The sequence below is a fragment of the Mustelus asterias genome, unplaced genomic scaffold (genome assembly GCF_964213995.1).
Source record: "Mustelus asterias unplaced genomic scaffold, sMusAst1.hap1.1 HAP1_SCAFFOLD_632, whole genome shotgun sequence".
Classification (NCBI taxonomy): Eukaryota; Metazoa; Chordata; class Chondrichthyes; order Carcharhiniformes; family Triakidae; genus Mustelus; species Mustelus asterias.
Genome location: NW_027590581.1, coordinates 175840 through 197843, shown reverse-complemented (window position 1 = coordinate 197843; position 22004 = coordinate 175840). Strand labels below are relative to the sequence as shown.

Genomic DNA, 22004 nt, shown 5'->3' with positions numbered 1-22004 from the left:
GTGAGTCTTCTTATTCTGCCCATCCCAGTCCAACGCCCGTATCTCGACATCATATTTACATTGCAATTGCTGGCACCTCCTGTCAAAATGAGTGAGCTATCTTCTGCTGCATTAAATTTCACTGTAGCTCACCACATTCAAAGAGTAATGTTTGTTATAAACCTTATTGCCGTAAATCTGTTGAAAAGATTCAGCTTATCACTGCTCCGCTTTCATCACACTGGAAGCTAATGTGAAAATATGAACAATTTCAAAGCTGAACAACGTGCACAAGACTGGAAGGTGAGTGCAACCGTGAGTAATTGGCACTGTGCATATTCCTGTACTCAGTTTCTGGGAGAATCAGGAAGATGACATTCTGGTGGTCCAGTGATGAGGAGTCGGCGCTTTCAGAGTCATAGATCGGCTTCGATAAGCTAAGATTTAAAGTTTTTCATAATCCGTTCAACAAACCTGAATTGCTTCCTGATCGAAAACAGCTCTGTCAGAAGCAGTGCAGTTAGATCTATAATTCTGTGTCTGAATTGAAAATGTCACATGGGCAACAGTTGAAGAATAAACACAGATAGTGAAAGGCCGTGATAGGCTGCAAAGCGCTGCCAATAGAGATGGGGATACAAATCTGTATGACAATGGGGTAGATTTTATCGATTAGGTTGACACAAATATCTCCTCGACCTGGATCCAAATCTCAGCCAAATCACAAGAAAACATCTCGCTAACTTAAACACTAAGCTCTCCGACTTCACTCAGAAACCAGTAACTCTGAGACAAAGCGGGATGCAGTCTGACCACTCGATCCCCCTCCACACTTAATAAGAATATGTTGGATCCCGTGAATCAGCTTGCAACTGAGGGGGTGTAGCTCAGCGGTAGAGCATTTGACTACACATCAAGAGGTCCTCGGGTCAAATCCGAATGCCCCCTTCCTTGTCGAGCTGATACTTTTTTTTCAATTGGAACTGTCTTCCATTGGCTGCACAGCGCTTTGTGACGTCCAGCAACCGGGAAAGGCGCGACATAAATACAAGTCGGTCTTTCATTAATTATCTTTAATCCTAATCCTTTGGTTACTGACCCTCGTCAGCGGAAACAGTGTGTCCCTATCTGCTCTATCAAACAGCCCTTTCCCATGTGAACTATCTGCTCTCAATCTCAGGACTTTGCAATTATAAAAACAGCGTTCTGGTGAAAGTTTAACTCAGTCCTCACTCCACTGATCTTTGCCGACTTGCTGTATTTCCCTCATTGAACACATTTCAGGTTGGGACAGACAGATTCCTGAGAAATCTGAGAAAGAAGGGGAGTGTGCAGGAAAATGGAAACCCAAGATCAAACATGGGTTAAAGTTTCGAGTTCAGTTATTGAGTTTAATAATATTTGAAATGTATAAACTGTTACAAATAATATGTTAGAGATAAATGTTCAATAAACTAACGTCGGCTAACAGTAGAGGCAGAAACACACGATAAGTTTTGTTTTAGTGTTGCCCAAGGACTCAATGACACTCAAAAACCGAGAGACAATGAAAGCAGATGGAGAGGAAAAAAAAGTGAAAGCCCCGTCCCTGGATGGTCTCGAACCATCAACCTTTCGGTTAACAGCCGAACGCGCTAACCAATTGCGCCACAGAGACTGACGCAACTAAAGCTTACATGGCATCCTAAATCAGGGTGACAGCGTGTTGGCTGCAAGGTCGACGCCAATTCAATTTTCACCAAACCTGACACAGAAAGACCAAATGATGGCATCGTTCACAAATCAAAACATGTATATTTTATTATTTTGTGTTGTTGTGGTGTAATGGTTGATCCCTTCTCCGAACATGGAAAAGGGCCGTTTGATAGAGCAGCCTCCCACAGACTGTTCCCACTGACTGGGCTCAGTAACAGAGGACTAGGATTGAAGATCATGAAATATTTGCATTTATATAGAACCTATCCCGACCAGCGGACGTCACAAAGCACTTTCCAGTCAATGAAGGGCAGTTTTAATTGAAAACAAAATCAATTAAGCGCGGAAGCACGCATTCGATTTGAATGCAGAAACGTCGTGACCTGTAGTCAAATGCTCCATTCCTAAGCTATTTTCCCTTAATGCCAAGCTTCCGTTTTGTCGCTCGTTCGTCCTCTGTCTCGCATGGTCTAAACTTATGTTTGCTCCTCTGTGTGCGTCACTGTGCTTACGTACCCCAAGGGTGTGAACGCGTTTTTTTTTAACCATCACGAACTCTATTCACTTACTTTATAAATCTTCTTGGTAAATTTACAGAAGATGGCAAAAGGCTGAAAGTTGCGAGATGAAATTGACCTTTTCTGTTATTTGTGAGTGAAGGGTGCTTATTGACTGAGTTCCCGTATGTTCCATTGTGCAATATGATTAAAAGTTTTCTTTGATCAACATTTATGCAGACAGCGGATTCACTCGGTGTGATGGTGGTCCCAGTTCTATATCTGCGCTGACAGCATCAGTTCACGTCACTTACTGTAAACCCAATATTTCTAATAGGTTGGACGTCCCAATATTTCTAATACGTTGGATGCTGAATCTAATTTACTTCATTTTATATTTCATTATTTTCATCTCAGATCTATTTCCACCAGAGGCAAGTCTCTCTTTCAAAGTGTTCTGTTCAGGTTGAACATAAGTTAGTCCTTCATGCAGTGGCAACAACGATTACTTTTCGCTGCCGTATAAAAGCGGCAATGAGGTGAAGTAGTCACACAAGCTGCTCATGTGTTCCTCTCAATTTCCAAAATCCACCAACCTCATCACTGCAGCTCCTGTGTAATCACTGTACAGTACACCCACCGGCTCCCTATTATCCATAGGACACGTGACTGCTTCAAAGATCTTGTGAATGGTCTCATGCTGCGGTGCAGACATTCTGTGATACTCTGCTTTCCTCAATCTCAGGCCATGGACTACACAGTACTTGTTCATTTATCTCTCCTGAATTGTACCTTATCAGAGCCCTTTCCTGTTGTTATGCTTTCTAGCTCCTGGATTTCACTTGTTTAAAACTTCCTACATTTCCAACCTTTACCAGTTGAAAAGAAAAGTTATGCAGGTGTAAGAGGAGATTCCTTTCCCTGTGTGCACACGCTGCCTGGCTTTCTGAGTTTTTCCAGCGCTTCCCACTTCCACTGCAGTTGTCAGATCTGATTTGTATGGCAATATATTTGAACCGATCTTGCAGCAGTGGCTCGTTGGCCTAGGGGTATGATTCTCGCTTTGGGTGTTGTGATTTGCCAGTTTGCGTGAGGCCCTGGGTTTAAGCCCCGTTGCTGTTAGCAATGGCAAAGTCTTGCTCATTTCTTTGCCGTGGACAGGGCAGGATGAGTTTACTCACGGTTTGGTTTGGGAAACTGCCTCTCAAGTAATTCGAGATGTTTTCAAAAGTTGACTATGCTGTTGAACATTCTCTTTGTCCCTCGTCAACGATTCAAGGACCCAATGCTTGTGGACACCGGCCGCTGGCTTTGTCTACATGGTTATTCATTCATTAGATGTGGCTGACTCCCCCACTCACTGTCTATGTCTGTCACTTTGTTTCTGTGTATCGACGTCAGTCTCTTTCACTGTCTCAGTCTCTCTTTGTGCCTCTATCAACTTTCCATACTTTGCTTTTATTTCCCTCTATTCTCGCGCTGTTTGTGTAACCAAGATTCACTGGATTGATTGTTGTGATGAGCCAGTTGCCCTTGGAGGAGAGATTCTTTGCTGTTACCTTGTTCTCCCTGGGGTTTGGAATAATGAAAAGTGATCCCATTGAAAAGTCAGGAAAGGCGAGACTGTTTGACAGTGTACATGCTGAGAGATTGTTTCCACCGCCGCTCTTCACCGCCTCCCCGCCCCCTCCCCCCCACACCCCCGCAACACCCCCTCCAACCCCACCCCCACTCCTCCCCCGCCTCTTGCTGGAATCTGGAGTGCTTTGAACTGGGCTCACATTATCCGGATGGTGTGTCAACCATTCAGGACTGAGTTGAGGAGAGAATTCCGCACTCAGAGGCCATCGTCATACTGAACAGAACGGATTACTGCAAAGAGGTGTACCGACAACTGAACAACGAGGAACACTACAGACAGTTACCCACAGATCCGACTAAAGAACACACCCGTCAACTCAGCACTCCGATCAAAACCTTTGATCCGGACCTTCAGACCACCCTCCGTGCTCTCATCCCACGTACTCCCCGCGTTGGAGATCACTACTGCCTCCCAAAGATACACAAGGCAAACACACCCGGCCGTCCCATCGATTCGGGCAATGGGACCCTGTGCGAGAACCTCTCCGGCTATGTCGAGGGCATCCTGAAACCCATTGTACAAAGAACCCCCAGCTTTTGTCGCGACACTACGGACGTCCTACAGAAACTCAACACACATGGAGCAGTTGAACCAGGAGCACGCCTCGTCACAATGGATGTCTCGGCACTCGACACCAGCATCCCCCACGATGATGGCATTGCTGCAACGGACTCAGAACTCAACGCCGACAACTGCCAGTTTCCAGATGCAATTTTACAACTCATCCGCTTCATCCTGGAGCACAATGTCTTCACCTGCAACAACCAGTTCTTCATCCAGACACACGGAACAGCCATGGGGACCAAATTCGCACCTCAATATGCCAACCTCTTCAGGCACAGGTTCAACCAAGACGACCTCACCGCATAGGGCATTCAATCGATGCTACACTAGATACATCGATGACATTTTCTTCCTTTGGATTCGTGGTGAACAATCACTGAAACAACTATATGATGACATCAACAAGTTCCATCCCACGATCAGACTCACCATGGACTACTCTCCGGAAGTGGTTGCATTCTTGGACACACGCATCTCCATTAAGGACGCTCGCCTCAGCACCTCACTATACCGCAAGCCCACGGTTAACCTCACGATGCTCCACTTCTCCAGCTTCCACCCTAAACACGTTAAAAAAGCCATCCCAGACGGACAAGCCCTCCGTACACACAGGATCTGCTCTGATGAGGGGGATCACAACTGACACCTCCCGACGCTGTAAGATGCCCTCATAAGACCAGGATATGGCGCTCCACTCATCGATCGACAATTCCGACGCACCACAGCGAAAAACCGCACCGACCTCCTCAGAAGACAAACATGGGACACGGTGGACAGAGTACCCTTCGTCGTCCAGTACTTCCCCGGAGCGGAGAAGCTACGGTATCTCCTCCGGAGCCTTCAACATGTCATTGATGAAGACGAACATCTCGCCAGAGGCCATCCCCACACCCCCACTTCTTGCCTTCAGACAACCGCACAACCTCAAACAGACCATTGTCCGCAGCAAACTACCCAGCCATCAGGAGAACAGGGACCATGACACCAAACAACCCTGCCACAGCAATCTCTGCAAGACGTGCCGGATCATCGACACGGATGCCATCATCTCACGTGAGAACACCATCTACCAGGTACACGGTACCTACTCTTGCAACTCGGCCAACGTTGTCTACCTGATACGTTGCAGGAAAGGCTGTCCCGAGGCATGGTACATTGGGGAAACCAAGGAGACTCTTCGATAACGGATGAATGAACACCGCTCGACAATCACCAGGCAAGACTGTTCTCTTCCTGTGGGGGATCACTTCAGCGGTCACGGACTTTCAGCCTCTGATCTCCGGGTAAGCGTTCTCCAAGGCGGCCTTCACGACACACGGCAGCGCAGAGTCGCTGAGCAGAAATGGATAGCCAAGTTCCGCACACATGAGGACGGCCTCAACCGGGATATTGGATTCATGTCACACTTTCGGTAACCCCCACAGCTTGCCTCCTGGACTTGCAGAATCTCACTGGCTCTCCTGTCTGGAGTCAATGCACATGTCTTTAACCTGTGGCTAATGCTCCCTCCACTCACATTGTCTGTATCTTTGACACTTGGTTGGCTGTAAGGATTGGCATTCTAATCAGTATTCTGTAACTTGATTTTCTGTCTCTGTGTGCCTTGTTTGCGAGCAGATATCCACTCCATCTGACGAAGGGGCAGCGCTCCGAAAGCTAATGTCATTTGCTACCAAATAAACCTGTTGGACTTTAACCTGGTGTTGTTAAAACTCTCAGTGTGTTTACCCCAGTCCAACGTCGGCATCTCCACATCAGGTAAAAAAAGGCCAGAGGAACAGCCATCGCTCAATAATATCTTGGGTGACCATCTCCAGAGGCCAGGGCAGCCAGTCAAAAAAACATTTGCCTCTGCAGCAGTTCTCCACCCCTGACAGATTAAAATTCGCTTCAGAAGACGATCTAACCGAAGGATACGGAGTTAGAAAGACCTTACAGACCACACAACTACTGCAGAACTCCAAACTCTTCTGAATCCCATCGAGGCTGTTTGTATAATTTCTTTGAGAGTGACTGAAATTCTGTTATTACAGTATTGGTAATGAATGTTCCTAGTATTATTTGAACAGCATTTCAGTCGAACCGTACCTTAATTAACATGTTTTACTTGTTTACTTAATGTTCTTGGTTATTTGAATAAAATAGCTTGTTGATTATTCACTCAAAGTGAGTGACAGGAATTTTTATCATTAATAAGCCTCTGAACGTTAATAAAAAACAGTTCGCAGTTTCACAAATAGTTTTTCCAGATTACGATGTGAGATAAAGGGGATGAGCCTCTGTGTCATAACAGTATGGTAATTTGCTGAATAACAGCAAGACTGACAAAGTTTGGACAATATTTCACTGTTACAGAAGGGAACAAAGTAAATCTGTGTCGGAAATATAAGCAGAAACAGGAATAGCGGGAGTCCATTTGGCTCCAGGTGCTCTCAAACCACCACACTTTCAATTGGCAGGTAAGTTTCCAGAACAAGTTTACTGCCGAAATAATACAGGAGTTTAAATTCAGGGATTTCACTGCCTGGATTCAATTCAATTCCCTGTCTCGATATTGTGCTAATTGTTGTAACTCACACTCAGTTGCTAGTTTAAAAAGAGCCGTATTAGACTCAGAACCTTAACTCTCTGTCCGATTCACATTTGCTGCAAGACCTGCTGAGAACTTCCAGCACTTTCTGTTTTTATTTTAACATGAATTACTAGCTTGATCATCCACATGAACACAATAATTCGGAGCAGGAGTAGACCACTCGGTCCATCGAGCGTGTTCCCGAAATTCAATACCGTTATGGCTGATGTTGGGGTATAACTCAGTTTTTCACCAGCTCCCCATATCCTTGAATTCCCCGAGAGGCCAGAAACCTGTCTATCCCAACCTTAAATGTATTCGATGATGGAGCTTCCATAACTGTCTGGCATAAAGAATTTCAAAGATTCACAACCATTTCAGTGAAGTAATTTCTCCTTATCTTAGGCCGAAATGATCAGCCCATTTTCCTGAGACTGTACTGCCGTGGGTTAGATTTCCCGACAAGCAGAAGAAATCTCTCAGCCTCCACCCTGTCAAACCCAATCAGACTTGTGTAGGTTTAATGAAATCGCCTCTCATTCCTCCAAACTCCAGAGACTTTCAGCAAAATTTACTCAGCCTCTCATCATACGACAACTCCCTCATCCCAGGGATCATCTGCTGAACCTTATCTGCACCGTTTCCAATGCAAACAAATCCTTTATTAAATGTGAATATCATATCTGCGCAGAATATTCAACATGTGGTCTCAACAAAACCCTGTGCAACTGCAGGAACTTGGACTCCAGTCTGCCGTCAATAAAGTCTAAAAGGCAATTTTCCTTCCAATCATTGCCTGCACCTACATGCCAACTTTATGCCTTCTTTGTACAAACGCATCTATTATATTCTCAACATCGACACTTTCTTTTTTTTTATCTCTTCAAATATGTCCTGCTCTCTCTATTTTTTTACGGAGGAGGACATATCTATTCGCTTTCCAAGATTGCACCCGATCTGAGCCTCCACTTATCAAAGTTCTCTCATTTGATTTTCACTCTCTTTCCCTTTCCTACAGCTTCTATCAGCCAAACGTTGCCCATAGGCTCCAGCGAGAATTGAACTCGCGACTCCTGGTTTACAAGACCAGTGTTCTAACCACTAAGCTATGGAGCCAAATGCTGTAAGTAGCTTCCAGTAAGTGCAGCATTATCACTGGATTGAGGACCAGGATGGCGTTTGAGGACGGAGAGTTTTGATGAATGTGGAAATATCAGAGGTGGAGAGCAGGAAGTTAAAAGACAGAAGTTGAAAGTGACATGATTTGACATGTGTATTGTGTATGTACTTGACATGTATGTTGTGTGTGTCATGTGGTTCTTCTTCAGAGTTTATCGTTAATGTTACATCTCTGATTTTTCCAGCTCTGATACAAGTTCATCCAGCTGGAAGATTTCGCTTGTTGTTCCCTTCACGGACGCTGTTTTTATTAAATGAAGAAATGAACAAAAATTTATTCACTCCGTGACTGGGAATCGAAACCACGTCACGGCGCCGACGCTGATCACGAGACCCTCAGTGACGCTGATGTGACAAATTTGCAATGAGTTGATCATCTCTGCACCCATTGCTTCATTTCCAATAAATTTCAGTAAAAAAAGTCACAATGAGGAATGACGGGAAGTGTACATGACAGGATTTGAACCTCAGTTAGAAAATCACAATCCATCCCCTGGGCCGGGACTGTCGTCTCAATGTTTGCAATCCTGCTGTTTATTTCGACAGACAGCCATTCAACCGGTGTTCCCGTTTGTATTCTCTGTCGGAGCAGCTCCACTCCTCCCAGCTTTGACAAAGGGTCATCTGGACTCGAAATGTCAGCTTTCTTCACTCCTTACAGATGCTGCCAGACCTGGTGAGATTTTCCAGCATTTTCTCTTTTTGTTTCCGATTCCAGAATCCACGATAACTTGCTCCACTCCTTCCACACTCGTTCCTTTACCTCAACAACTGTTTACATTGCTCTGTCGCTCCTCTTTCTTCATGCCAACAACGACATGGCACAAACTCTTGCATTCAATCTGAAATGCTGGACTTCAACTGCAGGGACCAAAACTCAAACCGATTCTGGCAGTGGCTGCAGTCGAACCAACAACTTCGTAAAGACTGGACCTTCAGCCACTGGTTTAGATTACTCGGCTACGTTACCACGTAAGCAGCTGTGTCCTTTACTGGTATTGTTATTGAAATTAGCAGCAAAGGAGCTGCAACAGTCCATCAGTTGGCTTGAGCCTGCTCCTTCACTGAATTAATTGATCCTGAACTGTGTAACAAGCAGGAATCACATCCAGTCAGAAACAGAATGAGCTGCACTGAAGGACCAGCACCATTTAAACTGCCCTTAACCTTGTCTGGTTCCCAATATCCTGCCAGAAATGGCAAAAAAAAACATCCTGTTGAATTTGCTCAGTCTTCACTTCAGGACATGAGGCGAGATTGTGTTTTATATGTTCCACCAGGCAATAACTGACATTTGTTTTTACGGTTTGGATGAAGCAACAAATCTCCATTACCTGACCACCAATCGAAACAGCAGTGAAAGGGTCAAACTCTGACCACCAGACCAGCTGCTTGTAGCCTGTTTTACAACTTGCTTTACACACACTGCATGTGTTGCTTTATTTTTCGCGCCAGGCCAGACTACATTCACCACAAGCAAGTCTCTGTTGCAATATGGCACCTTCTGTTTCCACCCCAGTGATACATTCAATCAGTGACAACATACAACAGACATTCCACTGACAGTTATTAATTTCACTTCCGACTGTTTGAAACGAGAGAGAACCTTTTCCAAATATTTCCGTTGCAGAGTGAGGGAAAAGTTGAATAATTCAGTGTGAACGCCAAAATCTGACCTTTTTACCATCCAAATGTTACCTTACATCACCACCTCAATTGTCAGCGCTTTGCAGCCTATCACCATCTTTCTGCTACTGTGTTTGTTCTTGACCTGTTGCACATGTGACATTTGCAGCTGTGATGTAGACTTGCAAAACTCACTCGGCTGCTATTAGTAGAACTGCTTTCGATCAGATAGTAAATCAGGTTATTTTTCAATAGTTTGCTGAGAGCTATAAATAATCGTTCTCTGAGCGGGAATTGAAAACAAACAACAATGGGGAGTACTGAATACAACCCACTGGACTCCCAGGGTCACGGGTGAACTGTGTTTTTCAAAATGACTTACCATATATCCCTTAATGTGTCCAGTTTCGGTGGAACATAAGTGACTGCTTCAGCGAATGACAACACCGATTGTGCTTGCTGGGACATGAAATCGACAGTGAGGTCAAATAGTCCCACAAGATGCTGAAGTGATCGTGGTATATAAAATTCTAAATAGGATTGAAGAAAGTGAAATCTTTTTTCTTATGCGCAATCGGGAACACGATGTCAAATGTATAGGTTGAGAGGTGTTAGATTTAAAACTGAGATGAGGAGGAACTGCTTCTCACTGAGGGTCGTGAATTTGTGGAATGCATTACCGCATAGCGCGGTTGAGTCTGAATCATTCAATGATTTCAAGAAAGAGACAGATATATTCCTGATAATTAAAGGGATGAGGCGATATTGGAACGGGTAGGGAGGTGGATTTGAGAACAGGGAGAGATCAGTCATGAACTGATTGCATGACGGTTCAGGCACAAAGCGCTGAATTTGCCCACTTCTGCTCCTAATTCTATTTCCTAAGTGCAACTTTCAATTTTCAAAACCCACCAACTCATCACTGTGGCTCCAATGTAATCTACGTACATTACATCCACAGGTTCCCCTTCATCCACACCACAACTGAGTCCTGTAAGGGACTGAGGAATGGCCCATTTCTGTGGTTTAATTACTTTAAATTTCTTTGTTTCCCTCATTTAATCTCTTCTGATTTACACCCGGCAAGAGGCCTCAAACCCTGTTGCTATGCAGCTGGATAACACTTGTTTAAAACTTCCTACATTTCTAAAAAATCCCAGTTATTCCCAATGAAAGGTTATGGAGCTAAAATATAAGATTTGTTTTCCTGCGCACACAAGCTGTCTGGCTTTCTGAGTTTTTCCAGCATTTTCACCTTTACTGCACAAGTCTGAGCAGCTTTGGATGTCAATGGAAATATTTTCATTGAACAACATATTCAGCAGCGGCTCGTTGGGCGAGAGGTATGACTCAGGCCTGGGGCGTAAACATCTGCAACCGTGTGAACAATTTCGGGTTAACATGCCGGGCTCGATCCTCAATCAGCTGTTGTTTCGTATTGGACAAGTTATAGGTTTTATGAATGTATTTTCAGCGCAAACGTTGGGATTGGTTTACATGGGATTTGGTTGGGGAACCTGAGCACACAGTGCAGGCAATTTATCAACACAACACTCACACAAGAAAATCAAGACATTAAAAGGTTAATATGCTTGTGGCCATTCACTTTATCTCTGGTCACCAGTTTAGAGGACCCCATGTTTGTTGGTTGAGACAGCTGGCTGTGTGTCTATTCATTCGTGGGTTGTGGATGTGTACCGCACTCGCTATTTCTGTTTTTCATTGTCTCTATATATCTCCCTCAGTCTCTCTGTCTATGTTTTAATTACGTTGACATCTTTTGCTCCTTGCTCTGTCCATTATTTAGCTGTCTGTGTGTAACCGAGGTTCACTGGATTGATTTCTCCGTTTCTCCTGGGAGGAGAGAATCAGTGGGATGAGTCTGTTCGCTCTGGAGTTTAGAATTATCAGAGTTGATCTTACTGAAAAGTCGGAAACTGGGAAACAGTTTGACAGTGTAAATGTTGAGTTCCCCCCACCCCTGGCTAAATTATTAAGAACAAAGAATAATAAGGTGAATGATGTAAGAGGAGTTTGGAATGTTTGGGAGAGGCGAAGCTAAGAATTGGAAGATGTGAATAATGTAATTAATAATTGAGAGGAATGGACAGGAACTTTGGGGATTCTGTCGGTGGATTCATTGTAAACTTTGAAATCAGAACAAGCTGACACACCAGATGAAAAATCCATAGTTGTCTCCATGCATTTTAGGTTATGGAAAGCAGCTTAGCACATGTTCCCGGCTAGCTCAGTCGGTAGCGCATGAGACTCTTAATCTCAGGGTCGTGGGTTCGAGCCCCACGTTGGGTGACATTGGTTTCAAACTTTGCCTCATTCCTGGGTGAATTCCCGATCTCCGTTCCTCCTGAAGTGTCACCACTCCAACTGAGTCTTGCTACGTTGTTTATCTCACAGTTTTGGGTTTGTGACTGAAAATTGCCTCCGGTTCACTGGAAGGCGGGGAGTTTAGCGCTGAACTCCGAGAGAGGTTTTGTTCTCATTTATTATGAGATTCAAACCCAGATCTGCGAGATTGTGTCAGTGGGAACAATAATCATCTCCATTGTAATTCAATCACTCCAGCCTTCCATCCGATCAAAAGACCGCTTGTTCTTTCCTCCTCTCCCTCTCTATTTTCCTTGACTCTGTACTTGTTTGAAAATCATTAAATCACTACTTTTTTCCAGTTAGGGTCAAAGGTCAGCAACCTGAATCATTCACTCTCTTTCCCTCTCCACAGAAGCTGTTGAAGCTGATGAGTCCTTCCAACATTTTCTGTTTTGAGGTGGGATACGGAGCAACTACAAAACCTAGGTTTGGATCACAGTGGTTCACTTTTCTCTGACTGAATCTTACCTGTTTGAACTGTTGAAAGGTTGAGGTTTTAAATAATAAGACACTGGAATATATCACCCTGTTTCACATGAAATGAAACAAAATGAGAATTAATCATTTCATAAAATGCTGCTAATGCAATATATATTTTGTTGTCAATGCCAGCATTTGTTGTCCATCCCTATTTCCCTCTGAACTGGGTATTTTGCTGGGCCATTTCAGAGGGCAGTTAAGAGTCAATCACATTGCCTTTCCTCTGGAGTCCCATGGAGGCCAGAAAGGAGAAGGATGGCAGATTTCCTTCTGCAAGATGTGTTTTCATGACAATCAGAAAACAAAGCTTCATTACGGAGACTAGCTTTCAATTCCGTTTCAGTTCTAGACTGCTTTGGGATCGTGACCTGTGAGCCTGGGTCACAGGATTCATACTCCACTGATTTTACCACTATGTCACCATCTTCCCGGAAGAGTGTAAGTTTAAATGCTTCACATGGAATCAAACTACTTAATTTCACATTGAAAACAAACATTTAAAGCAGTGTACTGTGGAAATCAGTGTCGTACACTCAGGATACAGGGGAATTGACGCGATATCTATTGCTTTCATTCAAAGACAGAAAAATGTGGTGAATCCTCAGCGTGAGTGATGAAGGAGCTGCGCTCCGAAAGCTCGTGATTTCAAACAAACCTGTTGCACTTTAACCTGGTGTTGTGAGAATTCTTACCGGGTACTGAAGGGCATTTCATTTACAATTCGCAAAAAGATTATTTTTATAAAATTAACAGCTTTCAGCAAATCGCACCGCAATCACATTGCAGTCGGTGCAGTGAGTTACTCTCCTGGCCTCATTGCATCAGCCCCAGAGGACGATTTCTCAAGAACACAAAACGCTCAGCGATAAAGAGATCGGAGGCTTCATTCATCAGGGATTACCCGAGAGCACGTGACCTTTCTCCCAAATCACACACACACACACACACACGCCCACAATTGCTCAATAATGCTCAGGTCACTTCAATTTCCGTGTTGGTTTCGTCGATAGAATTCGGTGCTTTAACTGCCATGGTCTGGGTTCGATTCGCGGGTCGGGAATGATGATTCATTGCTCTCGTGCAACACATGAATTAAGGAGAGTGGATATTGCTTCCTGGTCGAAAACGGAAGAGATACTTGTGGCAGGTTGAACAGGAAGAAGGAAAAATCTGCCCCATTCCACAATCCTGTGAATTACCCACAATTCATATTTACAATCGGAAGTCTTACAACACCAGGTCTATTTGGAGTCAGGAGCTTTCGGGGCGCTGATCAAACAAAGCAAATTGATTTTATTATCGGAGCAAATGAACCTGTTGGATTTTAACATGATGCTGTGAGACTTCTTATTGTGCCCACCCCAGTCCAACGCCGGTATCTCGACATCATATTTACATTGCAATTGCTGGTACCAACTGTCAGAATGAGTGAGTTACCTTCGACTGCATAAAATTTCACTGTAGCTCACCACATTCAAAGAGTAATGTTTGTTATAAACCTTATTGTGGTAAATCTGTTGAAATCCTTCAGCTTATCACTGCTCTGCTTTCATCACACTGGAAGCTAATGTGAAAAGATGAATAATTTCAAAGCTGAACAACGTGCACAAGACTGGAAGGAGAATGCGACTGTGAATAATTGGCACTGTGGAATTCCTGTATTCAGTCTATGGGAGAACCAGGAGAATGAAATCCTCATGGTCCAGTGCTGAGGATTTGGCGCTTTCAGGGTCATTGATCGGCTTCAATATGCTAAGATTTAAAGTTTTTGATAATCCATTTAACAAACCTGAGTTGTTTCCTGATCGAAAACAGCTCTGTCAGAAGCAGTGGAGTTAGATCTATATTTGTGTCCGAATTGGAAATGTCACATGGGCAACAGTTCAAGAACAAACACAGATAGTGAAGGACAGTGATAGGCTGCAAAGCGCTGCCAATAGATCAGGAATTTGTCTGTCCCAACCTGAAATGTGTTCAATGAGGGAAATACACAGTAAGTCGGCAAAGATCAGTGGAGTGAGGACTGAGTTAAACTTTCACCAGCATGCTGTTTTTTATAATTGCAAAGTCCTGAGATTGAGAGCAGAGAGTTCATATTTGAGGCGTTTCAGTTCTTTGAGAGATGAATGCCTGCCGTGTTTTACAAGGTAAGTTTCACAGGATCAGTAATGATGAGATTGATGGGTTTCGGAAATTAAAATTTACACATGAACAGCTTGCGGGACTATTTCATTTATCGTTGCCGTCTTGCAGTGTGTTTTATGTTCTGATAAAACCTGTATTTATAATACAAGCATTAGATGGTGGAAATTCTCAGCAGGTTTGGCAGAATCTGTGGACACGCATCAAATTCTAAACACTTCCATTTGTCACCTGTGTTCCTGAAGTATACTGATTATTGTGTTCAAAAAAACTGATAATACCTTTTCAAAACAGCTGTCCCATCTCTAAGTGTTATTAAATATTAAGGAATCACATTATCTCACAGCCATGTGGCATTTACAATTCCCCAATGCTTGAATAATATTCTGCAACTGCAGTCATGGAGAAAGAGATAAAATTCGGGACAAATGCTATTTTCTAAATCTTATGTTAGATGAATGACTCTGCCACATGGCTAAGGTTTTCAACAGAATTATAATTCTACAAAGCAAGGATTTAAATTGCAATCAGACTGCACTGTTTGATATTCTAGGCCGGTCACATTGGTCATGAGCAGAGCTTCTGGATTGTAGGAGTTAACATGTTCATTTCATATACGAAAGGCTCCCCGATTTAAAATCAGGTCGAAACATAATTGAAATTAACATTTTTTAAAATTTTCCCCGATTCTAGATCGTTGTTGCATATGAACTGAATTAGAGCAAACAAAATGTTAGTTTGTACTTCATCATTGATTGCAAAAATGCCCTGAAGGGGTATAGCTCATTGATATTAAGGAAATATTCAGAGGCATCCGATTTGAATGCAGAAGCGTCTTGACTTGCAGTCAAATGCCCGACCCCTAAGCTATATTCCTTCAATGTCTAACCTCCGTTTTGTCGCTCATTTGTCCTCTGTCTCGCGTGGTCTATGGTTATGTTTGTTCCTCTGTGTCCGTCACTATGCTTACGTACCTCATGGGCGTGGACATGTTTTTTACCATCACAAATTCTATTCACTTACTTTATAAACCTTCATGGTAAATGTACGGAACAGCAAGAAGTTTAAAGTTGTGAGATGAAATTGACCCTTTCTGTTATTTGTGAGTGGAGGGTGCTTATTGACTGAGTTACCGTACGTTCCATTGTGTAAAGTGATTAACATTTTTCTTTGATCAACATTTAAACAGACAGCGGATTCACTCAGTGTGATGGTGGGTTCCAGTTCTATATCTGGGATCACAGCATCAATTCATGCCACTTACTGTCAACCCAATATTTCTAATAGTTTGGATGACCCAATATTTCTAACACGTTGGATGTTTAATCTAATTTACTTCGTTTTATATTTCATTATTTTCATCTCAGATCTATTTCCACCAGAGGCAGGTCTCTCTTTCAAAATGTTCTGTTCGGGTAGAACAGAAGTTAGTCCTTCATCCAATGGCAACAAGGATTACTTTTCGCTGCAGAATGAAAGCGGTAAAGAGATGAAATAGTCAGACAAGCTGCTCATGTGTTCCTCTCAATTTCCCAAATCCACCAACCTCATCACTGCAGCTCCTGTGAAATCGCTGGACAGTACACCCACCGGCTCCCTATTATCCACAGCACACGTGACTTCTTCAAAGATTTTGTGCATGGTCTCATTCTGCGGTGCAAACATTCTATGATACTCTGCTTTCCTCACGCTCAGACCATGGACTGTAAACAAGTTGTTCATTTATCTCTCTTGAATTGTACCCGGTCAGGGCCCTTTCCTGTTGTTATGTTTCCTCGCTCCTCCTGGATTTCACTTATTTAAAACTTCCTACATTTCCAAACTTTACCAGCTTAAAGGGTAAAATGAAAGGTTATGAAGGTGTAAGAATACAGTCCTTTCCCTGTGTGCACTTGATGCCTGGCTTCCTGAGTTTCTCCAGCGCTTCCAGCTTTCAGGGCAGCTGTCTGATCAGATTTGTATGACAATATATATCCGTATTTGAGGAGCTCCCGCAACAGTGGCTCGTTGGTCTAGGGGTATGATTCTCGCTTTGGGTGTTGTGATGTGCAAGGCTGCGAGAGGTCCCGTGTTCAATTCCCGGACGGGCCCCATTGTTGTTGTTTGCAATGGCAATGTCTTGTTCATTTCTTTGCCGTGCACACGGCAGGATGAGTTTTTCCGCGGTTTGGTTTGTGAAACTGACAACACAAGGAATCTAACAACACAACGCACTCACAGGCAGTTCAAGATGTTTTCAAAAGTTGACTCTTCTTTTGGACCTTCTCTTTATCCCTAGTCAACAATTCAGAGGACCCAATGCTTGTGGGTTCCCGCTGCTGGCTTTGTGTACATTGTTATTCATTCATACGATGTGGCTGACTCCCCCACACACTGTCGATATCTGTCTCTCTTTGTTTCTGTGTAACGACCTCATTATTTTGCACTCTCTCAGTCTCTCACTGTGCCTCTATCCACTTTCCATAGTGTGTTCTTGTTTCCCTCTATTCTCGCGCTGTCTGTGTAACGAAGGTTCAATGGATTGATTGCTGTGATGAGACAGTTGCCCTTGGAGGAGAGATTCATTGTGGTTACCCTTTTCTCTCTAGAGTTTGGAATAATAAAAAGTGATCCCATTGACAAGTCTGCAACGGCGAGACTGTTTGATAGTGTGCATGCTGAGGGATTGTTTCCACCGCTCCCCCCAGTTCTACTCCTCCCCACCCCCACCACCACCCGCTGGGGTAAACACAGTACGAAGTCTCACAACACCAGGTTAAAGTCCAACAGGTTTATTTGGTAGCACAAGCCACAAGCTTACGGAGCACTGCCCCTTCATCAGGTGAGTGGGAGTTGTGTTCACAAACAGGGCATATATAGACACAAACTCAATTTACAAAATAATGGTTGGAATGCGAGTCTTTACAGGTAATCAGGTCTTAAATGTACAGACATTGTGAGTGGAGAGAGGGTTAAGCACAGGTTAAAGAGGTGTGTATTGTCTCCAGCCAGGACGGTTGGTGAGATATTGCAAGCCCAGGCAAGTCGTTGACTATCTCTAATAATTCATTCCGTCTCTAAATGCCTGTAGATCCTATCTCTCAAAATACCTTCCAACAACTTACCCATCACAGATGTGAGGCTCACTGGCCTGTAGTTCCCAGGCTTATCCCTGCAGCCCTTTTTAAACAAGCACAACATTTACCACCCTCCAATCTTCAGGCACCTCACCTGTGACTATCAATGATTCGAACATTTCTGCTAGGGGACCCTCAATTTCCTCCTTAGCCTCCCACAATGTCATGGGATATACTTCATCAGGTCCCGGGATTTATCCACCTCGATGGGCGTTAAGACTTCCAGCACCTCCTTATCTGTAATATGTACAGTCCTCAAGACATCACTATTTATTTCCTGAAGTTCCCTAACATCTATGCTTTTCTCTACAGCAAATACTGATGAGAAATATTCATTTAGCACCTCACCCATCTCTTGTGGATCCGCACACAGATGATCTTGTTGATCCTTAAGAGGCCCTACTCTCTCCCTTGCTACTCTTTTGCCCTTTCTGTCTTTGTCGAAGCTCTTTGGATTCTCCTTTGCCTTGTCTGCCAAAACAAGTATTTTGGCAGATAGGTTGCACATCTGCCTCATTGATGTGGTTGGTGGGTTATGAAAATTGAAAGTTACACTTAGGAACATAGGAATTAAGATTAGCAGTGGGCAAATTCAGCGCTTAGAGCCTGCTCCAGCATTCAATCAGTTCATGGCTGATCTTTCCCTGGTCTCAAATCCACTGCCCCTTATCTGTTAATTCATTTTGTGTTGGAAATATATCTGTCTCCTTCTTTAAACCTTTTTAATGATTCAGACTCCACCGTTCTATGGGGCAGCGAGTTCCAAAAATCGACGACCATTAGCAATAAGTAGTTCCCCAGCATCTCCGTTTTAAATCTACCGCCTCTCTACCTATCCATGTGACAGTAGGTTGGTTCTATTCTTTCCCCACAGATGCTGTCAGATCAGTTGAGATTTCCAAGCATTGTCTGTTTTTTGCACAGATTCCAGCATTCATTGTATTTTGTTTTTTTGTGTAATTGTGACCTCTTGATCTCGATTGCCCAATAAGAAGAAACATTGTGTCTATGTTCACTCTATCATCCCTCGTAAAATTTTATGTAATTCGATCACTTCAGCATCTTGTGGGACGATTTCGCCTCAGTGTCAATTTCATGCCCCAGCAAACTCCCAGCGACTGTATACCACTGTGCCGCCAGCTAGCAGAGATGGCAGCGCATTGGGATACAATCGGGAGTGAGTTGCCCTGGGAATTCTTAACATCGACTCTGTCGTCTCATGGCTTCAGGTTAAACATGTGGAAGGAAACCTCTTACTGGATACCAGGTGCCGCCCTCCTTCGGCTCATGAATCAGTGATCCTCCATGTTGAAATACACTTGGAGGAAGCACTGAGGGTGGCAAGGGCGCAGAATGTACTCTGGATGGGGGATTTCAATGTCCACCACCGAGAATGGCTCAGTCGCAGCAATACTGATCGAGCTGGTCGGGTCTTAAAAGATGTAACTTTTAGACTTGATCTGCAGCAGCTGGTGAAGGAACCAACAAGAGGAAATAACATACTTGACCTCATCCTTACCAATCTACCGGCTGCAGATGCAACCGTCCACGACGGTATCCTCAAGAGTGATCACTGCATAATCCGTGTGGAGACGAAGTCGCGCCTTTGCATTGAGAATAGCCTCCATTGTGTTATGTGGCACTATCACCGTGTTTAATGGGACAGACTTCGAACCGATCTAGCAACTCAAGGCTAGGCATGCATGGGGCGTTGTGGGCCACCAACAGCAGGGGAACTGTACTCCAGCACAATCTGCAATCTCATGGCCCAGAATATACCCCAAATAACCATTACTATCAAGTCAGGGAATCAACTCTGGTTCAATGGAGAGTGCAAGGGTGTGTGTGTGTGGGTGGGGGAGGGGGGGGCGCAGGAGTAGCACCAGGCATACCAAAATGTGAGGTGTCAACCTGGAGAAACTACCGAACAGGACTATGTACATGCCAAATGGCAAAAACAACAAGTGATAGACAGAGGTAAGCGATCCCAAAACCAACAGATCAGATCTAACCTCTTCAGTCCTTCCACATCCAGTCGTGAATAGTGGTGGACAATTAAACAACTCACTGGAGGAAGAAAATGCACAAATATCCTCAACCTCACTGATGGTGCAGCCCAGCACCTCGATGCAAAAGATAAACCTGAAGAATTCAAAGCAATCTTCAGCCAGGAGTGTCGACTGGATGATCCATCTCGGCCTCCTCCAGTGGTCCCTAGCATCTCAAATGCTCGTCTCCAGCCAATTCGATTCACTCCAATTGATACCAAGAAACGGTTGGAGGCACTGGATACTGGAAAGGCAATGGAGCCTGATAACATTCCGGCAAAAGTACTTGTGCTGTCGAAGTTACCGCTCCCCTAGCCGAGTTCTTCTCGGACAATTACAACACTGGCATCTACGCAACAATGTGGAAAATTGCCCAGGTATGCCCTGCACAAAAAAAGGCACGGCAAATTCAACTAGCCAATTACCGCCAACTTAGACGACTGTCGATCATCTGTAAAGCGATGGCAGGGTCATCAACAGCCTCCTCAGCAAAGCCCAGTTTGAGTTTCGCCAGGGTGACTCAGCTGCTGTCCTCATTTGAGCTTTTGTTCAAACATGAACAAAGGAGCTGAATTCCCGAGGTGAGCTGAGAGTGATAGGCCTTGACATCAAGGCCGCATTAGACCGAGCGTTTAAATTACCACGTGTAACTTGCTGCAAACTAAAGTTGAAAATAAGGCTACAGCGAGGGTCGAACTCGCGACCTCTGGTTTACGAGACCAGTGCTCTAACCACTGAGCCAATTTCGTTGCAATGACTGTATAATAATCAGTGGAACAGACTGCATTTTCAGATGGAAATAGATATGTTTGAGCGGGAGAGCAGGGAGTTAGAATATGTGGCGATAAAGGGGCAGAATTTGACATGTGCCAGTTACTTCAAACGATCAATGTTTGCCGTGTGCCTGCCGTTAAATTCTTCTTCTGAGCTTATACTTGTTGTTACATCTCTGACTTTTCCACGTCTGATACAATTCATCCAGTTTGAAGATTAACCCTTGTTTCTCCTTTCACAGACGATGTGAGGCCTAATTTGATTTAATGAAGAGTTAAACAAAAAAATGTTCACCCCGTGACTGGGAATCAATCCCGGGCACGGCGCCTAATCCTGACCACTGGAAAAGCTGATATGAGAGATTTGCAATTAGACCATAATCATCTATTTTCCCATTGTCTCATTTCATGTCATTGTCTAAACTTTGCCAGATAGTCACACAGTCAATCTATCATTTATAAGCAATTACAGCAAAAACGTAGCCAATCCACCTAACATGCACACCTGGACACTGTGGGAGGAAACTGGAACACCCGCAGGAAACTCAGGCACACACGGGGAGAACGTGCAAACGCCGCACAATTACCGAAGGCTGGAATTGAAGCCGGGTCCCTGGCGCTGCGAAGCCACGGCGGCGCCCACTATTCGACAATCACTTCCACTGCAGCGTTGATTGGAAGACAAAGATGTTTCTGGATACATTGGAAACAACGAGAGCTCCCGGCACTGGCAATCTTCCAGCAATTTTGCGAAAGCGTTGTGCTCCTGAACTTGCCGCGCTCCGAGTCAAGCAGTTTCAGTACAACTGCATCACTGTCATCTACCTGGCAAACTGCAAATCAAATCAAGACAATGACCACCAGTCTGCTCTCGGTCATCAGGAATGTGATAGAAGGGGTCAACAAACATGGTATCAAAAGCACGGACTTCGCAGTAACCAGCTAACAGTTAATCAGAGAAGTCTGAACTATGCAACAAAGAGAAACCTTCTCCAGTCAGCCTTTGTTCACACATGGACAAAAGAGCTGTACTCCAGAGGTGTGACGAATGTGGTTGCCTGTGATATTAAGGCATTTAAAGTGCTCTTCTAAATGGTTCTTAAGTGTTCTTAGTGTTGGTGTTCTCGCCTCTAACAACCTTTCAGGCAGTGGGTTCCAGATTGCCATCACCCTCTGATCCTCTCTGAAGCTCTTTCTCCATACCTTAAATCTATGCCGCCTGGTTGTTCACCCTTCTGCTATGGGGAAACGACTATTCCTATCTGCCAATCCATGTCCCTCAAAATTTTGCACACTTAATCAT

At 44.0% G+C, this 22004-nt stretch overlaps 5 non-coding genes across 5 annotated transcripts; 2 read left to right on the top strand and 3 right to left on the bottom strand.

The window, feature by feature from the left end:
* Window positions 1-855: 855 nt before the first annotated feature.
* On the top strand, window positions 856-927 carry trnac-aca (transfer RNA cysteine (anticodon ACA)). The gene has a single exon. It is a non-coding gene; the product is annotated as a tRNA-Cys (tRNA).
* Window positions 928-1562: 635 nt separating this feature from the next.
* On the bottom strand, window positions 1563-1636 carry trnan-guu (transfer RNA asparagine (anticodon GUU)). The gene has a single exon. It is a non-coding gene; the product is annotated as a tRNA-Asn (tRNA).
* A 6356-nt stretch (window positions 1637-7992) lies between these two features.
* On the bottom strand, window positions 7993-8065 carry trnat-ugu (transfer RNA threonine (anticodon UGU)). The gene has a single exon. It is a non-coding gene; the product is annotated as a tRNA-Thr (tRNA).
* A 3926-nt stretch (window positions 8066-11991) lies between these two features.
* trnak-cuu (transfer RNA lysine (anticodon CUU)) lies at window positions 11992-12064 on the top strand. Its single transcript has one exon. It is a non-coding gene; the product is annotated as a tRNA-Lys (tRNA).
* Window positions 12065-20604: 8540 nt separating this feature from the next.
* trnat-cgu (transfer RNA threonine (anticodon CGU)) lies at window positions 20605-20675 on the bottom strand. Its single transcript has one exon. It is a non-coding gene; the product is annotated as a tRNA-Thr (tRNA).
* Window positions 20676-22004: the final 1329 nt, after the last annotated feature.